This window comes from Urocitellus parryii, chromosome 2, assembly GCF_045843805.1.
Source record: "Urocitellus parryii isolate mUroPar1 chromosome 2, mUroPar1.hap1, whole genome shotgun sequence".
Lineage (NCBI taxonomy): Eukaryota > Metazoa > Chordata > Mammalia > Rodentia > Sciuridae > Urocitellus > Urocitellus parryii.
Window position 1 is genome coordinate 97,529,003 of NC_135532.1, and position 14,674 is coordinate 97,543,676.

Here is a 14,674-nt window from a genome sequence, read left to right on the forward strand (position 1 = left end):
TTTCTATGGGTCAAATCCAGCCCGTTGCCTGTTTCTCTGGATAAAGTTTTATTGGAACCCAGCTGTATCTATTTATTTATGTACAGCCTATGACTGCTTTTGCAAATTTGGTCCACTTATATTAGCATGAAGCTGGCAGTAGCAACAACCAACAGAGACTATATTATATGGCCCACAAGGCTTTGTGTAAAAATATTGACTCTTTGACCCTTTACCGAAGAAATTTGCCAATTATTAGCTCTTTATACTATTTTTCTTCAAAATACTAATGTAATCTATAATGATCTATCATGTGATTGTTTTATTAATATTAATCTCTCATATCATTAAGTTCCATGAAGGCAAAAACCACATCTACTATTCTATTCCCAGAACCTGGAACAATACTGTAACATATTAGGTGCTCACTAAATGATTGTTAATTGGATAATGAGATCATCTATAATGATAATGGGGGAGCAAATGGTGCCCCTGGGGTAAATCCCCTTTTCTGTTTGAATGTTTGGGATATAATAGGGAAGTCTAGATGAAATAAAACACAAAGTGCTGAGTATTTGTCTAGAACCTGGAATGATGAATAAATGGCAGATATTATTATGTGAACTCTTCAAATCTCCTTTTAAAAATCCTACAGAGTCATTCCATAAAGGAACAGCCCTGTAAATGCACAAAATTGGTAGGAAGTATGCTCATTCTAGCACATGTTTAGTAAGTGCCTACCTCATGCTAGTGAAGATACTTTCCTTATTTCACGGCATCTCCATCTCACCTAATTTAGTACACCTTGTCAACCTTGCGTGTTCCAGACAGAGGATGAATAGAGAGGTCAGCAGTATTACCAGAGAATTTGTTCATTTTTCATTGGTTTGCTCGATAATCAGGACTGTGCCTTGGAATTGCCTGGAAAATTGTTAAAAACAATGAGCTCTGTGATCTGTCCCCAGAGATTCTGATTTAATTGGTTCAGGGTGGTGCTTTTAAAGCACCCCAGGTGATTTTCACAAGCAGCCTGGGTGAGACTGTTCATTTTATTGGTTAGAAGGTACTCAATGAAGATGTGTTCTGAGAGACTAAACCTACAAACTGGATAATGGCCAGACCATGTGTGACAATAGAACTCTGAACCCACAATCTTGGCAGCAATCAGCTGAGGAGTGTCAGACTCCTCACTGGACATGACCAAGGGACATTGACTGTCACTGGGTGTAACCAATCACCAACATACACCACCAACTTGGAACTGCATTTAGATTGCTGGTCCTGCCACATTGAAGAGTTTTGCTCCAAGGACATCAGTGAGATGGGCCACCTTGCTGTCCATCCTTGGACTGACTCCACCCTTCCCTGACATTCTCCCAGCTGGAGAGAGAACCATCAGACGAGGACAATGTCTGCTCTTTGGCTAAGAGACATCACGTGGCATCAGAGGTATTTTGGGGCTTGTGGTTACCCTAGGATTGCATAATGTGCTCATAGTGTTCAATTAGTGTGCATTGAATGCTAGTTGGGGTGCTCCTGCACACCCAACACTTTATGCAGTCATTGTTTATATTTGATGGTTGGTGTGATGGAATATACTCTTGCATTTAAAGACAATCCGCCTCTGAGTAATTATTAATAGCACTGCTCACGACACCAATAAAGATCTCCTTGGCAAATATTAGGGAGTTTCTTTTCCTACTGCCCCAGTGCCACCAAATGGGTTTCTGGGAGGTCAGTTCCCACAGGTGACAGGAAGGGTGGCTGAGGAACCCACTTTTACAAAACTTTAGTAAAACTCTAATTTAAAAAAGGAGCTTAATTTAAATTCTAAACCTGTACCTAGTTAGCCATTTTCTGCTCTCTGGCTTTATTGTTTTTCCCTGGTAAAGCATCCGTTGTCTAACTTATACCTGTTGCTCCCCTTTCAGGCATCTTCAGGTCATTTTAGTGTTTTAGGGGACCCTTAGATGTACCCTGGTGCCTCAGGGGACCCTTAGATGCACCTCTCCTCTCTACCTTATCCGATTAACTCATAGACATTCACCAGCCATGTCCACGCCCCATTACTTCCCAGAGTCTTTTACAACACTCCACTCATTACCTGATGAGGTGCACAGAAGGTTCCTGCTCTCATTTTAAGCAGGCTTGTTGCCCAGCACAGTTAGGGTTGGGGTGGCTGTTCAAACCTCTCACTGCGCTTCTCCCCACTCATCCAGAGAGAAGCTATTTTCCCTCACTGGCCCTTCGCTCCCCCAATCCACAGGGTCACAGAGATAGCAGGGAGGTACTAGAGATAGATTCATGGAGTGAGTTTAGAGCCACTCTCTCCTAATAAACTCAGACACTAAATTCTGGGTAAAGCAGGAGGCAATTAAGCATAAGTGTATGCCATTTTGTGTGTGTGTGTGTGTGTGTGTGTGTGTGTGTGTGTGTGTGCCTATAAGTTGCAGAGACAGGGTTTTGGGACTGCTGTGCCTTAACCCAAATTAGGGCATACTGTGCTTCTCCCAGCAATCCCATGCCGTAAGTACAGAGGAGCCCACAGGATTAAGTCCGGAATTGATACTTTCAAAGGAAGCTGGGAGAAAAACACTGCTTCCAATGTTCTAGCCACTATAACCATGGAGCCCTCTGCTGAGTCTTGATACCAAAGATTTACTGGAGACATGGAACATCTCCCGTTATGCAAATAGCATATTCTTACTTTTTTTTTCCAACTGTGAAGTTCGATTAATGTTTTATTATGTGAAGTCAAACAGCCGCCTACTCCTTAAACTTCTAGCTTTAAACAAGTAGCGATACCGTCAGTCTGCTTTGATGTCTGCTTATCTCTGAGCAGAGAGAGCCTGAACACAGCTCTCTGGGAGTTTTGCGTGGGTTATGTAACTGCAGAGTTCATAGCCTCTTTGTCCTTTTCAAGGTCTTCTGGACTATCTGATCTGACATTTCCAGCTTCTGAAAGACTGTTGCTCCCTTTCATGTTTTTCCCCCTCCTGGAACATTTCAGTGCCCCTGATGTTTCAGTGGGAAGGATTCATTAAGTCCTTATGCATCCAGGAGGACAGAGGGACAGAGGGCACCTGATTTCCCTGGGAGAGACTTTTTCTCATGCTTACTCATCATAGAGTGTTAAAGTTAGATCTGGAATGTCCCCCAAAGCCTCAGGTGTTGAAGACATGATCCCCAATGAAGCAATGTTCAGAGGTGGAGCTATGGGGACGTGGAGTCCTGAGGGCTTTGACCTCATCAATGGATTGATTCACTGATGAATTCATAATCTGAATGGACCATTGGGAGGTGGTGGCAACTGTGGGAGGTGAAACCTAGTTGGAGGGAGTGGAACCTTGTGTGTGTGTAGGGGGGTGTGCCCTTGGGGATTGCATGTTGTCACCAGATCCTTCCTTTTTCAGATTTCTGGCTGCCATGAGCTAACAACAGCTTTGCTTCACCTTGCCCTTCCACCCTGACATTCTGCCCCATCTCAGCCCCACAGAAATGGAGCCGCCAACCATGAACTGAAACTTCTGATACCATGAGCCAAGATAAATCTTTCCTCCTTTCAGCTGCTTTTTCAGGGTATTTTGTCATAGCATTGAAAAACTGACACATACAGGTTGTAGCAAGATACAGGTAATTTTCATCATCTGTCCAATGGAAGTGATGAGGAAAGTAATCAATGTTCTGCCTACCTCATGGTGAGTCAAATGATAATCAATAGAGATTCCAATATGAAATCCCTGATTATTGAGCACCTACTATATATCCCCATATACTCATCCAGGGCTTGAGGATGCAATGATAGAGTAAAGACATCATTTCTTTTCATATGGGTTCATTTGAATGTATTGGGAAAATTAGACATAAAGTTTTAAAAGTCATATAGCCAAAGTAAACTTTAGGTAGGCCAATGTCCCAAGGCAGAGGTATGTGGTGCTCTGAGAGGCCATATTCAGGGATCTGTTCTAGGTTGTAGGTCAGCGAAGGCTTCCCTGCTGCAGTGAACTATAATCCGAAGGGGAAATTAAAGTTGACTAGGGGACAAGAGAGCAGGGAGCTTGTCAGGAGCAGTGGCACACACCTGTAATCCCAGGGCTTAGGAGGCTGAGGCAGGAGGATTGTGAGTTCAAAGCCAATCTCAGCAACTTAGGGAGGCCCTAAGCAACTTAGCAAGACCCTATTTCTAATATAAAACGTAAAAACAATGGCTGGGGTGGGTTCAGTGGTTAAGTGCCCCTGAGTTCAATTCCTGGCCCCAATAAATAAATAAATAAGAGCAGGGAGCATTCCATATATGGGAATGAGATGTACAAGAACCTGTGTCAAGAAAAGACACAGAATGAATACAAGGGCCACAGAGACAATAGGAAAGGAGCACTAACTCCTTATCCTGCACCATTATAACTAAGTGTGCCCAGAGTATACCTAGAGGGGAAAATAAGAGTAACTTTGTATCTTGAGATAACTAGAAAAATCAGAAATACCCTTTCTACTCCTTGTCCCCCCAATTGGATAAAGCCTGGAGCTCTTTCCTGAAGATTACAAACTTAGTCTGACTTTCGTGACTTTTGATGTCTTCAGGTATATGAAGATCCTTGCATATAGATGTGTCAATCAACCGAGGAACTTCTTTGCTGAGCATGAAAATAACAACTGCAGCTGTTATAAAACTGTGGTTTTTTTCTTTAAGTACATGCATTATCCCTTTTGCAGGGTGCCCTATTCTTCTGAAGGAGGGACTCTCTTGCAAACACAGCAAGGGACATCTCTCACTGTGGAGATCCCCCTCTGAGGGCTGGTGCGGCTGGAATTGTCTGAAGTGAGCCTAGCAGCGTGTAGTGGGGTTTACTCATAGAAAGAGCTTCAGGCCATGTTCAAGAAATCTTGGCTTTGTTTTAAGAGCATGGGGGAACACATCGGGGGTGATAGGGACATGATCTCTTACCTTTTGAGACTTCACTGTCTGCAGAGGGAAAGTGCCTTCCAGAGGGACAAGTAAGCACAGGTCAGCTAGTTAGGAGGCCACTGCAGTAACCCAGTTAGAAGGAGCTGGAGACCAATGCTGGGGTGGTGGTGGTGGTGGTGGCAGAACAGAGAGGAAAAAGCAAAATTGAGACATATTGAGGCAGTAAAATGAAGAAGACCTGATTCTGGCCTGGGAACAAGTTGGATGGTGAAGCCATGCCCTGGCCTGGAAAGCGCTGGAAGAAGGTGGGTTGGGGATCTTGTCAAATTCTGGATCCATCTAAACATTGGTGCTCCTTCCCCAGGGATTGAGGAAGCCTCATGGCTGCCGGTACTCTCTTAACTCCATTCCAAACCTTATGGAACCTGCCCAACAGGGTCACCTCTCCAGGTGTCCTGCATTAAGCACTCAGGTGAAATGAAGAGAATTCATCCCACTATGAAAGCCATTGTGACCTCTCCCCGGAGAACTTATTTAAATGTACATATCCCAGGGACAGAGAGGCATTGGACCACAATCCTCCTCTATTAGTAACCCTTTGTTTTGCACTGCACTGTAAATTCTCAAGGTTCTTTCTCAGAACACTTCTCAAATTGTGGTGTCCAAAGAAGATCAGCATCACCCGGGAGCTCATCAGGAATGCAGATGCCCAGGCCTCCCTGCAGACCTAATGAGTCAGAAACTCGGTGTTCTGGGGGCAGGATGCATCTGAAATCTGTGTGGTGACAAACTCACCGGTGATGCTTATGCACCCTGCAGCATGAGAAGCATTGCTCTGGGTCATATCTTCTCGACGCTTACCAACAGTTCGATGGGTAGACGTTATCATCATTCCTATTTCACTAAGAACTGAGGTTCTGAGAGGTTAAGTCATTTGCTTAGTTACTTGGTAGTGGTGTCATAGGAGATGTCTCTGAAGACGGGTCTGAGGAGTTTCCAGAGAGAAGGGCGAACTTAACTCGGGACAAGCAGGTTTCTTGGTCTAATGGAAAAGAATTTCAGCATGTGCCAAAGGCAAAGACAGAGGTGTCTTTAGGAAAGGGGATACATATTCAAGTGAGAATGGGGACCATCTCGAGAGAAATGTCTTTGAGGAGAGCAAGGAATACAAGGAAGAATGTGGGCCATCTCCAGATGGAGAGGCAGCTACCTGTTGACGTGGTGTGCTAATATTTAAGGGGGGATGGTTGGTAGAGACTGGACTAGAATGGAGCCAGGGTAGATCTACGCAGTTTGGTCCCAGTTTTCCCTGCCCTTGTGTGTTGCCCTCAGGTCACTTTTGCAGAAAGGGTCCTGTCATTCAGGAGTTGCAGCTGTCCATGGATGCTTTCGGCATTCCAGTGGTTCACGGGCACTTCCTCTGAGACTCAGCATCTCTCCCTTCATTCCCCAAATCCTGTCTCAGTGGCAGAAGTGTAAATCCAATCCCAGAACCCAAGACCTCAGGGATCTTGAGTGCCCATCACAGTCTTCTCAGTTTTAATGAATGCAAGGACACAGGTGTGCATGTTTTGATGGGGACCCAGGGTAAGATGATGGGTTTGGAAGATGGAAGAAAATCCTCACTTAAACCAAATAATAAGAGGACAGATTATATTCTTCTGCCTGGGTGGAACTCACAGGTGGGAATGGTGGTATCCTAGTGTGTGTGGTAATGACTCATGAGAGCCAATAAGATAAGAAAGATGGAGAGGAGGGGTAGGACACAATCAAGATGAAGTGATGCTGATTATAATTATGAACTAGATGTTTCTTCCATGGACTAAGATAACTGGCTCAAATCAGTCTTAAATTGCATCCTTCTAGCTGAGTTAACCAAGTCAAGATGGAAACATTACTAAATACAGTTCAGTTTGAAACAAAAATTTTTTAAAGTTTTAAAACAGAAGTTTCTAGTTTACTCTAAATATAAAGAGCAACATGGATAGGATTTTTTTTGTAATAAAAAGCATATCTGTAGCCCTTTTCCTGGGCTTGGAGTTGCTCTTAAGAACTCTTGAATAAAATGGTAACAGGGGCCATCAGGACCACCTAAGGACTTAAGAAAGAAATGAACTTTACCAAGATCAAGTTTTGTGTTGTACTTCAGTGAAGAGTTCAAGTTGGATAAAATTCTGTGGATTTTTCTAAAAACCCAAGAAAGAGAAAGTAATTGTATTGAAACGTGGATATATCCTGGGAGGCTGGCTTAAAATAGAATATATCTGATCTAAAATTTGAATATATTTTGTTTTTAGAAACCAGGAATAAAGACTCAGACCTCTGGCGTGTTTTGCACTTGACATCACAGACCTTAACTACTGGAATAATTCTGGGAATCACTTGGGGTACCCCTAACCTAGTTCTTCTCAACCTTTGCTACCTGTAAAACCATCTGGGGAGCTTTTAAAAATCCTGATACCTAGGCTGGATCCTCCACCAGTTAAATCAAATTCTCTGGGAATGGGAGGCATGCCAGGTGATTCCAATGTATGTGATTCCAATTCCAGCTAAGGTCAAGAACCCCAGTTCAGGAGTAATTATAGAAATCCTACTGTTTGTTTTGCACATGAGGACCTTAAAACCCAAAGAGCCTTGATTGCTGGCCCAGAACCACTCAGCTAGTTGCTGGCTGTATTATCATCAATCAGTTAACAATTATAGAGCACTTACTGTTTGCCCAGTACTGGGTTTGGGTGCATACTCAGTGCTCTTACCTAGGCTTTTCCCATTCTTCTCCTTAGCATTATTTTAACAGTACTATGTAACTTGCTTTCACAGCCTGCATCACAGTTTGTAGTTGTATATTTATGAAATTATTAATCCCTCTGGTCTGTAAACTCCATGAGAACATGGATTGTGTCTGGGTTTTTGCTCAGTATCCACTCCTGTCCTCAATTCATGGGAATACCCACCCTGCCTCAGGTTCTAGGGACTGGTATAGTGTCTGGCACATAGTAACCACTGAATATCACTGTCAGTCACAAAACAGCAGCAAGAGAAGGGGTATAAGGAAAGATGAAGCAGACCTTTTCCATGGGGCTATAGCTTGCTTGCTTTCTCATCCCCTTTTTTCCCCCCTTTCTTTTATCTTTTTGCACTACTGCTGATTGAATCTACATCCACAGCCCATTTATTTTTTATTTGTAACAGGGGCCTCACTAAGTTGTCCAGGCTGGCCCGGAACTTGCCATCCTCCTGCCTCAGCCTCCTGAGTAGCTGGGATTATAGGTGTGAACCACTGTGCCCACCCCACAAGGACTACGGTTTGCAAAGTTGTCCCTGAGGAGCAACACCAGCTTCAGGTGGGAACGTGTTAGAAATGCAAATGCTCGGTCCCAACCCCTAACCTACTGAATTGGGATCTCTTGGGGTGGGGTCACCCCTGGTGACTCTGATGAATGCACACTTTTCAGCAGGCCTGCAGTGAGGGTGCAGGGATGGAGAGCTGATTACATGCTTCAGATGTTGTTCGGGCATCAGGTAACAAATGCCACCTTTGATCTTTCCACCAGCTGCCTCTGCCTAGCCCTCTTCGGAGGTCCCCTTACTTGCCCCCAGAAAGCCAAATGGCTTGAAGTGACCGCTCAGATCTTGATCTCCAAGGATAGCTCTTGCATCAAGCTGCGGTTTGAACCTTCAAGGAAGAGGAGAATGCCAGGTACATACTGCTGAAACAGACGGCTTCCCTTGGCACTATTTGATAAAACTTGGGAGAACATCCTTTCTAAACGAGCGGGCTGCGTGAGGCGTCCAACACTGACAGCTGATAAATCAGGGATGGAGTGTTGGCAGATCATGAAGTCTCGTGCGTTGGGTCCTGCTGTACGCACCTTGCCAGCTCCAGTCCTCAGCAACTCCCATTTATTTTTGTTTGTCTCTCACTGAAACCGCCAAGAATTTCTGAAGGAAGTCCCGAAGTCTCACTGGTTTGGTCCACCCCCCAAGTCGCACTGTCCATCTTGGCTGGGGCCTTCCCTGGGACTGTAGCTCATCACCCTTTTCACTGTTCCTCACTCCTGACCAGCCCTGTTCCCCCTTCCTCGCCGTGATCCCCACTCTGACCTCATGCTCAGCAGTGACCTTGACATTCCTTAGAGGCGCAAGGAGTCCAACGCACTACCCTTCGGCTTCTTTGTCTCCATCTTATTTTTTTGACATCTCCGTTTTCCTTCTTTCCTCTTTTCCCATTTCATTTGCAAGTGATTTGCTAAGAACCTTTCATGGGCCAGCCACATTGTAGTCCAGAACCTGCCTTCAGGGTCCATTTGGGAAAGGCTGATAGTAAACATGAAAGCCAGCACATACAGAACAAATAGACCATGGAACAGGGTAATTATAAACGGCATCAAGAGCCACAAATAACACTAAGAAGAGAGAGAGAGGCGGGGGTGGGGGTGGGGTGGGGGGAGAGGGGGAAGGTAGGGGGCTTTGTTTCTTCCTGGGTTTTCCTCCTCCTTTGTGCACATTTTCCTCCACTGATTTAATTATTACCATTTCTCTCTTTCTCACTCCAAATCTTTTCCTTCTGCCTATAAGTAGAATTGACTCTTCTCCATTGTAAAATGTGTATGTAAGTTTCTGAGATTGGTTTTCTGGTTTTTTTTTTTAATTTGTTTGTTTCCACCTCTATATTGAAACTGTACCTTCCATTAAATTGGTCACTAAAGTCCAAATCCAGGGGCCTGGTACTCATCATTCTTGACCTGTTTGCAGGATTGTCTGGGTGGCTTTGAATTTAAATCTATTCCTTCCCTGGCTTCTGTGAGGTGAAGCCAATTCGTTCTTGAAACTTTCCAAGTGTTTCTCTCTTCTACATCAATATGCCCACCTCCTTTGTGAAATCATTTTTTATTTTCCCAGCTAGGAGTGACCAGGCTCTCCTCACATCTCACAGCTCTTCTCCTTAACAACTGACGGCACTTACTGCTCCTGTTGGCTCTCATTTTCCTTCATGGGGTTGCAAAATGCCTAAGGGCAAGAGACAGAAATGAAACATTTTTTATTCTACCACAGGGCTTTGCCACTGGGGGCATTCAGTAACTACTTGGAGTGGATTTCTGTAGCTGCTTAACCACGGTAGTAGATATTATTAGGTGTTGTCTTAAATTATTTCTTAATTGGATTCAGGTGTTACTCAGTGTTTCATTGCTATAACAAAACACCTGAGAAAAACAACTTAAAGGAAGAAAGATTTATTTGGGCTCACAGTTTGAGAGCTTTGAGTTTATAGTCATTTGGTCCCATCACTTTAAACCTTTGGAAAGCAAGAGGGTGTGGCAGAGCAAAGCTGATCATAGCGTGACAGCTGAGGAGGAGAGAGAGAGAGAGAGAGAGAGAGAGAGAGAGAGAGAGAGAGAGAAGAGAGAGAGAGAGAGAGAGGAGAGAGGGAAGGGGGGCAGAGAAGGGACTAGAATCAGGAGGATATATTCCTCCAGGGCATGCCCCCAATGACCTAGTTCATCAACAAGGCTCCACCTACGTTTTCACCAGCTCCCAATAATGCCATCAAACCATGAATCTATTGAGGATTTATGCACTGATGATGCTATAGCTCTCATGATCCAGTCACCTCACCAAAGGTCCCAACTCTGAACACTGCTGCACTGGGGACCAAGTCTTCCATATGTGAACATTTGGGGAACATTCCAGATCCAAACGATAACAATGCGTTTGTACACTTTGTGAATGTCAGGCCCTAGAAGCTGAAAATTTAGATATTTCAAGTGGGGAGAAAAAAGATTCTTAACTCCAAAACTAAAAGCCCGTCTCACCTGTAGCCCGGATGCCCATGAGAAGGACCTCAGTAAAGGCTGCCGTAGCAACACACAGCATTGCTTTGTTGGTCAGTATGAATTTACCTTTTAAAGTTTAGGACTGTAAAGGGATACATTATCTTCATTATGTATATAATTACCTTTTACTCTGTAATATTCCCCAATCCTACCCTTATGACTTTCTGGAATATGGTCTATGCCCTTCTCCATTGCTTATGCCCAATAAGCAGAAATGCCAAGTTGGACCACCTCCAACATGTTAACAGAGGTATCTTTGCATAGTTATATGCTAAGTGATATCTATGGATGCATGAGTACCATCAGGATTTGCAGGAAGAAACAACTTGAGAGGGAAGTATCTAGGGAAGGTTAGACTCACTCAGACCAAGAGTGAGATGAGCACACCCACCAGGAGAGACACGGGGCTTGGCCCAGAAGTTGGTAGGTAAGTATTGAAAGTGTAGATGCCCCAAACTGCTGGTACCAGGTTTTTGACACATTGTAACTTTTTAATATATTTGTGTATATCTTATGGTAGTGAGTGAGAACGTAGATTATTATCCACATATATTTTTGCATTCATGACAGACCTGACTTTTTCTTAATATTTTGGATACTTCTAGCCTGCATGGGTGAACTGCATGTTTTTCCAAATTGTCACAAATCCCTAAAAAAAAAAAATAGGAAAAAAAAACCCCAAACAACTTCCCTATATGTAGAAATGCACAATTCAAGAAAATGCCTATTTTCTTCAAGGGTCAACTCTAAGCAGTTTTGAAATGTGTAATACATTGTAGGGTACAAAGTCTCAATTAGAAGGACTAATTTTTTTTCCTTTGCAATATATTATACAGAATGGTGAATAAGAATGTATTATGTATTTCAAGGAGGTCTTTATTTCATTTTTCAGTATTTCAAAATAGGCTGTTAGCATACATCCAAAAGTCCCAAATTCTACATGTTAGCTACTCAGTAAAAGACAATAGATATTCTTCACCTTTCCTATGATTACCTGTGTTAGTGAGAGTCTACTATTTGAGAACCTATTTATTTAACAGTCATCCAGACTCACTGAGTTGGGGAGGGCAGTTACAGGAATCCCTTCAAGTAAGTACTGATAATGCATGATCATTCTCCCTGAGAGCAAATAGACGAAGTGTGGCTGATCTGAAGTTCTCTGAAGTCATTTCTAATGCTTTACTAATATTAGACCTCAGTGTGATTAATAATATAACCCATCAGTTGTAGCTACTTGATAATTATGCTCATTAGGCTCATACATAACTCCATTTTTTTCCTCCTATGAGAAACCTAAGTCATTTTACAAATTCTCACTTGCCAAGTGGACAATCGTCCTCACACTCTCTGAGCAAGACAAATGCAATTTGCATTTAAATAAGTCTAGAAAAGGCAGATGTTGTTTTCCATTTAATATTTTTAGTTCCTACCTGTGTTTGTGTGTGTGTGTGTGTGTGTGTGTGTGTGTGTGCGTGTGTTTTCCTGAGATTGCATTCAATGTTTTCTTTTTCTCTGAGTTTTAGCATTCTAGTTTTTGTTTCTCTGGGCATGAATATTTTGGGTCTGTGCTTTTATGACTTTGAATACACTTTTGGCCATTGTTTCTTTAAATCAGAATCTTTTCCCTCTTCTTCTAGAAATTCAATGACATGGCTACTAGACATTTCTTTCTTTTCTTTTTCTTTGGGTCCCACAGGTCCCCTAGACACTGTTTAACATTTCAACCTATTTTCTCTTTGTTGGACAGATTAAGTAATTGCTATTAATCTATCTTCTTTTCAAGATCACTGACTCTTTCCTTTATTACTTCAATTCTGCTGAGTCTACCCTTTATATTTTTATCTTAGTTACCGCATTTTTCAGTTCTATAGTTTCCATTAGTTTCTTCTTTCTATTTAGTTTTGTTGTTATGGATGCTTTCTATTTCAGTTATATTATGAGAGTGTTCAAATTGCTATTCAGCTGGGCATGGTGGTGCACGCCTCTAATCCTAGCGGCTAGGGAGGCTGAGGCAGGAGGATCATGAGTTCAAAGCCAGACTCAGCAAAAGCGAGGCTCTAAATAAGATACAAAAAAAGTGCTGGGGATGTGGCTCAGTGATAGAGTGCCCTGAGTTCAATCCCCAGTACCCCTCAAAACAAACAAACAAAATAACCAAATGGCCATTTAGACATTTTATAATATCTTGTTTAAAATATTTATCAAATAGCTCCAATATCTGTGTCATCATATTATTGATGTCTGTTGATTATCTTTTCCTGTGTGTATTGAGATATTTAAGTCCTCATCTGCCAAGAAAATCTGAATTATATCCTGGGCACTTTGAATATTTTAAGACTCCAGGTTTATTTTATATCCTATATTAGCAGACACCTGACCTCATTAGACTGAAAGTTCCAATCACCTTCTGTGGGATGATGTGGTTATCATATCAGCTTATTTTTTTTCCAAGATTTTTCAGTGTCAATTGGATCTGTCTTGTGTGTGTGTGTGTGTGTTGTGTGTGTGTGTGTGTGTTGTGTGTGTGTGTGTGTGTGTGTGTGTGTGTGTGTGAGAGAGAGAGAGAGAGAGAGAGAGAGAGAGAGAGAGAGAGAGAGAGAAACTCAGTGGTCATTTTGGGATCTAGGCTAGAGTCTATTAACTCAGTTCTGAATGTCTTTACTATGCTAATAAAGTTTGGATCCAGATCAGAACACAGGTCAGGATGAGTCCAGGAGTTCCTAGTAGATTTGTGAGGTTGCTTTTCCTGAGCTTGTCTCCTGGATACTTTTTGGTTCCTTAGGGATTCCATTTTCAGTCCTTTGGCCAGAAATGGCCATTTCTATGGGTGGAGGGCGATGTTGGAGGAATGTGGGAGGAGGAAAGTCGTGGGATTTGACCACCTCTCTTGGAGCTGCAGTTTCATGGAAGTGAGAGGAAGCTTATCTTTCATATTTTTTTTTCTCTTATAGTTTTCCTTTATTGTCCTGCACCTACTACTGTATTGCCTGGGAACCAGGAGGAGAGAGACCAAATGGACAAAAAATAACATGGATTTACCCTATACTCTCTGTGCTTGGGATCTCTTTTCTCCTCATCTCCCAATTAGGAAGATTCTCATGGATTTCTCTCTGGTTTGCCTCACGGTGGCCCCATTTACACCTCAGGCTGCATTGTGTTCAGGTCAGAGACTACCAAAGAGGGAAATTGGTCAACTCACTACCCGTTTGGCATTATTTTGAAAGCTGGCATATTCTTTCTTAATCCAACTATGGATATTTTCTTTTCAGAGACATTATGTAGCTGTGCTGTGCAGTCTGTCTGGATTTACCGTTGCATTTAGTGGGAAAGGAAAGGTGGCATGTGTATATTCCACTTTACCTGGAACTATAACTCTGGACATCTGTTCTTATCATCCAGGATCTTTTGTGTCCCCTGGTAACAGCCTCTCAATTTCCTTTTCAGCAACCGTCTCCTTCCCACTTTCATCCCAGGTACTTTCTAGAGGAGTTATGACTCAGAGTAGAGAAAGTAAATCAGGCCTTAAGAAAACCCATCCAATGCATTTTGATTGAGTGGCCGAATTTATTGGGTCAGTACTGAACATAAGTCTCACTCATAGCCAATCAGATGCAAGAAAATTTGAGCAATGGCACTGTTTCTTCCCCTTTTTGTATTTAAATCTGGAATAACTTCTTGATCCTCAGGAGTTATTGTTAGCTATATTGGGACCACAGAGGAGAGGGTTTCCTGGAATGTACCTAGACCAAGAATGAAGAGCAGGGGAAAGGAGGGAGAGAAACCACATTCTAGTATCTATCATTTGAGCATTGAGACCAGATAGATCTTTCCTTAAACTGTCCATTAAGTTGAGCCAATGTATTCCATTTTACTGCTAACTGCATTGTGAGCTATTTTCCAATATTTGCAGTGGAAATATTCCTCACATTATTAGTCTTATTGATAGGAAATAGAC